The sequence below is a fragment of the Daphnia magna genome, linkage group LG8 (assembly GCF_020631705.1).
Source record: "Daphnia magna isolate NIES linkage group LG8, ASM2063170v1.1, whole genome shotgun sequence".
In the NCBI taxonomy this organism is placed as follows: domain Eukaryota; kingdom Metazoa; phylum Arthropoda; class Branchiopoda; order Diplostraca; family Daphniidae; genus Daphnia; species Daphnia magna.
The window spans coordinates 427,171-433,770 of NC_059189.1; the positions used below are offsets into that span (position 1 = coordinate 427,171).

The 6,600-nt window shown below is 33.2% G+C and overlaps 2 long non-coding RNA genes across 14 annotated transcripts; one reads left to right on the forward strand and one right to left on the reverse strand.

Annotated features, from left to right (window-relative positions):
- Positions 1 to 973: 973 nt before the first annotated feature.
- LOC116928397 lies at positions 974 to 3,553 on the reverse strand. 8 transcript variants are annotated; one of them, XR_006650661.1, is made up of 9 exons: positions 3,486 to 3,553; positions 3,272 to 3,394; positions 3,093 to 3,207; positions 2,974 to 3,032; positions 2,479 to 2,906; positions 2,286 to 2,336; positions 1,917 to 1,994; positions 1,483 to 1,739; positions 974 to 1,422 (listed from the first exon to the last, which is right to left on the reverse strand). It is a non-coding gene; the product is annotated as an uncharacterized LOC116928397 (long non-coding RNA). The 8 variants fall into 8 exon arrangements; XR_006650664.1 differs by having other exon boundaries at positions 3,093 to 3,180; positions 3,242 to 3,394; XR_006650662.1 differs by having other exon boundaries at positions 3,272 to 3,371; positions 3,430 to 3,542.
- A 483-nt stretch (positions 3,554 to 4,036) lies between these two features.
- Positions 4,037 to 5,588, forward strand: LOC116929836. Of its 6 annotated transcripts, none has more exons than XR_006650669.1 (7): positions 4,037 to 4,090; positions 4,200 to 4,237; positions 4,304 to 4,428; positions 4,640 to 4,742; positions 4,811 to 4,927; positions 5,100 to 5,163; positions 5,235 to 5,588. It is a non-coding gene; the product is annotated as an uncharacterized LOC116929836 (long non-coding RNA). The 6 variants fall into 6 exon arrangements; XR_006650672.1 differs by having other exon boundaries at positions 4,811 to 4,917; XR_006650667.1 differs by having other exon boundaries at positions 4,640 to 4,735.
- The last annotated feature ends 1,012 nt before the right edge of the window (positions 5,589 to 6,600 follow it).

A 6,600-nucleotide genomic window follows, 5' to 3' on the forward strand; every position in this document is an offset into this window, starting at 1 on the left:
TGCCCTTCAGAAGTTGCACATCAATGTTTGGAGAAATGTGAATACAAATTTTTTCTTAAACAAATTGTTTGTAAAATTTGATCTTTTTTTTTTTTTTTTTTCCTTATCTCCAAAAGGTACGGCACGATATTACTGAGGATTATGATTATTCGACAGAAAAATTTTCTAAGTGTAAGAAGCGTGTCTTCAAGTGACAAGAAAAAATAGTTTGATGAATTATAAGATTCATGGCTCTATCGATGAGCATCGGCATGGAAAGCCGAAGGTATAGGGTTCGATTCCCATAAGAGTCAAATAGCTACATGAAAATGTATTAATGTAATTGTGATTTAATTGCAATTCGATTGAATATTATGTTGTACGTTTCTATGATAATAGCCATAAATACCAGGTAGGCGTTAGGGGATCTGAGTCTGGGTACCCAGACCACCATATGACCAGTTAGAGAGGGCTATCTGGTAGGCAGTCGAGTGGTGACCGTGGTATGAGTTAATTCCGCCAGGGTAGCTGTTCCTGATTTCTCATACCACCGCCCGTCTGTTGAGCCATGACTGGCCCTTGTACCCCCAAATGGACACTTGAAAATCATTTCAAGTGTTTACGTAGATTTTGCGTTATCATGAAAAAATAAACTATTATCTTATATCAGTTGTAGCTCAATGGTAGAGCGGCGGCATGGTAAATCAAAGGTCCAGTGTTCGACTCCCACGTAGACGGTATGCTAAATATTTAAATGAATTTTTGGTTTTTTTGTTAAAATTAAAAATTTTGACGCGACGGAAAAAAATCCTGCCGAAAAAAAAAAAAAAGATCCCGAAAAAAAAAATCCGTAAAAAATTTTTCCATAAAAAAAAATTCCGTAAAAAGATTTTCCATAAAAAAAATTTCCCAAAAAATACCATAAAAAAAAGAATAATTAAATGAGGTTATATTTATATTGTTTATTAATAATGAAAAAGCTAATTAGAAACTATAATTTTCACAATTTATTTCATTGGATATAAATCGTACAATTAAAAGTTTAGTCACATTTTATGTATGAAAACATCTGGATTAATCCATCGGTGATATTACCTAGGAAATTATTAAGCAGAAGCAAAAGTTTACCAATTCCATTACCTTAAAATTAATATACAAAACAACCCCAATGAGACCATAGCACTTTGCAAACCCCCAACATCTCTTTTCCGAAATTTACATTAATATCTTTCTCTGCTGATAATAATGGCACATACCGCTAACTACTAATCACAAGTCAACAAAAACAGGGTCAGAAAATAATACAAACTTGCATTTTTTTTTATAACAATGACAAGTTAGATAACTTTGGCGTTAGAAAAGCTTAAGGCTATCTGCAAACTGAAAAGAATTTTTCTTCCACCGAATAGCCATCTTTCCTTTCGTCTCACTGATAACATCCATCTGCGTAAAATAAATAAACATGATCAGTAATTTTTTTTATTATTACCAGAAATAACCTACCTTTCCACTGTTATTGCTGACAAGGAATACCATCTATCATTTATAAAATAAAACCCGTCTATACATTCAAAAATAAAATATTTGTCGTATTTTGACAAATTAGTTTTGTTATAGTAAATCATTTAATGTCGATGTTATTTCACGCTGATTTTCCCACGTTTTGGTTCAATTACCATAATCCCACCGGGAAGAAGGCTGGTAACATGCGTCACACCAACAAATCTAATAGGACCATCATTTTGCTGACACAGGACCACCTAAATTAGTTTGATGACATTTACATTAACATTAACTAAACTTAATTTTGGAAATAAAATGTTAAACTTTAATTGTAAAAAATTTGCAGTTTTAACAATTATTTCGCGACCGCCAAAAGGTTTCTTGTTTACTTTATAACAGAAGCATATTATCGTAACGTATTGGGGCATGATTACCATGATCACGCCAGAAATTGCGTTGGTCACTTCGTGGAACGCCAAGCAAATAAAATCCATTTGCCGATACAAATCCACCTAAAATAGACGAAATATTCAACATGGGTTCTTTGATATAGTATGCAAATCGTAACTAATGTTGGAAAATCAATGAATCGAATAGCTATTCATGTATACAAGTCTATGACTAGTGACAACACCAGCAATAATCTGAAACCAAAAACAAGGAATCAAAAATACACAAATCATTTGAAAAGAAAACGAACGGAAAGACAATTCAACACCGTCTTCAGAAGATGCTTCTAACCTTCCCCGTTATGAGAAAAATAAAATAAATAACAATAAATAAATGATAAACAACTTACTCACCTCGTAAATACCAATGACAAAGGTTCCAAACATAGGATGCAACTACCAAATCTAAGCAATAACACTCATGATACGTTAGTAATGAGAACTATGACCAAAAAACGTATACATCTGATCTACAACATAACCACATAGGTGATGGTCAGCTATTCCCAAAAAGAAAACAAACAAGTAGAAAGCCCCTTTAATTGACTTCCTCTGGCAACAGAAGACCTTGTAAGCACAACTGGTGAATGGGACACATCAGCAGCACAGGTACAGTGGCAAACTATTCCAGCACACCTTAAAAAACAAATTTTCATTTGTTAAATTAAGTATTCAAACTGTATTAATAAATATAATTAGTAAAGAATATGGTCTTCCTTGTGCAAACAAAACCTCAGTTTGCATTACACTGAAAAACAAATGTAAAAATTAATTTAAACAATAATCTGCTGATTAACAACAGAACTGGAAGACAAAAATTTTATAGTTGTCCAATCCTCACTTTGACAAAATAAAGCAAGAGTCTAACAAAACATTACATAACTTCCAATTTTTACAAAACTTGAAACACAATCACCATCACACCCAGGTGCCAGAAAAGAGCAACAGCAACATTACAAAATACTTCAATCCAACCTAAAGCAAATATATTACAAAATTACAATTATAGAAAAAAAATACATCAAGTGCCTAAAATACTTACATAGCCAAACAGTTTTAACATGAGATGACAAAGCAATCTAAGTAACCGTGATCAACACACTAAGATATAAGATAACATAAAATAAAATGGAAAATTTTTAATGATTAATGTGCTTATACCTGCAGAAAATAAGGGTGGACAACATTGTGCACATGAAGCATTGCATCTGCATTCATGGTCAGGTGGCCATCATACAAGAATCAGTATCTACCAAATGAATAGCTGCAAATGAAACTGAAAAGAAACTGCAAATGAAACAGAAGCAAACCTGGAAAAGAACATTCAATCTAGCTTTTACCAACTTCAATGTTTAGAGAGCTCGTTGACAATTTTTTAGAACAAAGTTACAGTATTACATCAAAGAAACTTGCACGGTTATCCTGTAAATACGCTTATTCCTGCCAGTTAACTGAGTAATTAACTAAGAAAATAACAAAATTCAATCAAACGCATTACTATTATCTGTAGCTGACTTGGTATGAAATAGAATGGTGTTGCAAAAAATACACTACCGTAATATTCACTTTCTTACAGCTTATAGACAGAAGAACCATACGTACCCGCGCGTGGCCTCTAAATGAACAATGGTGTTTCATATTCCTCCAAAGAAGACACGAACAAGGTTGATAGACAATTTTGACACCCCCCTTTTTTTGGGGGGGGGGTGGAGGGAGGGGAATAGCGCAAGATTGCCGGTTTGCAAAACCAAACATGTTGCTTAAATAATTACATATTTATTATTACCACAAAATCAAATTACCACCTGTGCCAGTATCTTACATTGTTTAATTTTTTCAGTTGAGACTCTGTTTTGTTTAATTTTTCAGTTGGGATGGTTGTGTTGGGATAGTTTTGAAATGTCATTTCAAGATTTTAAAGGATTTTCGAAAAAGGACATTTCAAAACTATTCCCAACTGCAGTGACCAACAAGGTACAAAAAAATCAAACCAAGAGGTTTGAAAAAAAAAATAAAATAATAAAAAAAAAAAAAAAAATTTCCGGTCAAAATTGTTCGGCAACCTTGTTTGTGTCTTCTTAAGGAAGAGTGTAAATTCCTTTTCATCATTGAGATTTCGCGCGGGTGTGCGTGAGGTTGTTCTTGTCTGCCAAAGTTAGGTAAGTGTACGCTATGTTAGTATCTTTAGTTGCAACATCATTTCATATAGCTACTGATAGTAAAAACGTGTTTGATGGAAATGTGTGGTTTTTTCATTTCATTATTCAGGTAAATGTCACGCATTAAACGTGCTTATTGGACAACCGGTAAAGTTCGCAAGTTTCAATATTATAGCCTTTTATAAGATTTTCTATCCCACTTTGCATTTGCAGCTGTATCTGCACCTAGTTGGTTGTGATTCTGGTATGTTAATATCTATCAGATCTTGTTTGCTGATTCAATGCATCATATGCAGTCTGGTGACATGCAATATGTTATCCTTCATATTGTTCTGCAGGTAAAAGAACACCATGCATATTTTCCATTTCTGTTTTGTTTTTGTGTGATTTTAATTTACTATAATCATAGTTACTAAGTTTTTCATGGCATCTTATGTTGAATCTGTTCTGTAAAATAAATCTTGAATAAACATAAGATGTATCTTCTAAGTTTTTAATGATATTTTGAATTGATGCTGTTCTAATTTGTATTAAAAGGTTATGTATTAGTTGTTCCTATTGCTAGGGTCTATTGCTGCTTGTGCAGGCTGCTGTTGCTGCTACTTGGGAAGTCAAAATATGTACTGGCAGTTTGAGAATTGTATGGTATGCTGTATGAAGTTTGCCCAAAACATTTTTTATTTTGAATGGTTGGTTTAATTCTAGTGCTTTCATCTACAGGTTTTAGTTGAACTAGGCTATTTCTGTCACAGATTTTTAGGAATGCGAATCTGGCTGATGTTTTTTAGCACAAGTTTGAACACATTGCACACTGAACGAATTATCCGGTAGTAAGCGGTAAGTATCCAGTAGTCAAGCGACAAATATTACGATAGTATGCTCTTCTGTTCTGAAGAAAACGAGACCCATTTACAATTGTGATACATTAGTAAAGACGGAAATTTTTTGACAATTAAAATTTTAATTTTTTTTCTTTAAATAATTTAATTAATATTTGTTTTGTTTTCAGGGTGTCAAGTCTAGATTCACTTTATAAATGATAAATGACATTCCTTGGGTCAAAGATATCTATGGTGAGAAAAGTATTTTTTACACAAAAAAATAACAAATATCATAATGCTTATGTTTTATTTTTTAAATATAGATTAAAGATGGCAACGAAATGGAAAAGCACAATGATTGTATGTTGGTAGACAAATTTACGCTACTACGAGGCTCGTCCTGAGGTTTTGCGATGGACTAAGTTTTTCCAATACTAAAATTATCTCATGTTAAAATGGTTTTTCAAATTTTTTTTTATGATCTCGTTATTTGTGATCTGTTTCCTTTATGTTTTTGCTTGTTTGCTTGTTTTGTTTTGCTTTCCTTCCGGTATTTATTAATAATTCCCTGGCAAAAATCAACAATGGAAAAATTCACATGTGATTATAGATGAAATGTGACTAAACTTTTACATCTACTGTATGTATACAATAAAATAAATTTCGTAAAATATGAATTTGAATTATTATTTTGATTATACAGTGTATTAATTACCACAAACTTATATAAAACTGTATAATCCGGTTGAATTATTACTGGAATTTTATACTTTTTTCCTGGCAAAATTTTTTTTTTTCGTAAAATTTTTTTCCGGGTAAATTTTTTTTTCGAAAATTTTTTTCCGGGTTGAAAAATTTTTTTGAATTTTTTTTTCGAAAATTTTTCCAGCAGAATTTTTTCCTGCACGCCAAAATTTTTCAATTTACCCAAAAAACCATAAATAAACTTAATTAATTAATAAAATTGGTCTATGTGGGAGTCGAACTCTGGACCCTTGGTTTACCATGCCGCCGCTCTACCATTGAGCTGCAACCGATACAATATAATAGTTTATTTCTTCATCATAACGCAAAATCTACGTAAACACTTGAAATGTTCTTCGAGTGTCCATTTGGGGATACAAGGACCAGTCATGGCTCAACAGACGGGCGATGGCCTGGGAAATTCACTGCGTATCTCTCGGACCCCTGCCAGGTACCACAATCAAGTGGCCATGTGGGGGTATGAGAAATCAGGAACAGCTACCCTGCCTGAAACATACTTGTTTCGAGAAACGTACATCCAAGCGATGCAACAAAGCTGGAGCGCTGCCCTAAAGGAGAACCAGTGTGTAAAGGTTAGGAAGTTGCAAACTTAAAATTACAAATATGCAGAATGTGAACACCAAGACAAAAAAAAAAAAAAATACAAACAATTTGTTTATGAAAAAATGTGTATTAAAAGTTCTCCACACAAGTCAATGATTTGCAACTTCTAAAAGGCAAAATAAGCCTTTCAAAAATTGCCGTCAACCAAGGCAGGGGGAGACACTGCCTCAATTGACCACCGGGGAGATTACCCAGTGTTTGGCTAAGAGAAGCCGGAAGAAGAGCCAAAGAAAACGGAAAATTTTGTACAGGAGCGATTAACTTTAATTCGGATTTGTGGGTAGCGACATAGCCCTCCATGAGCATATCATCGAACTATGG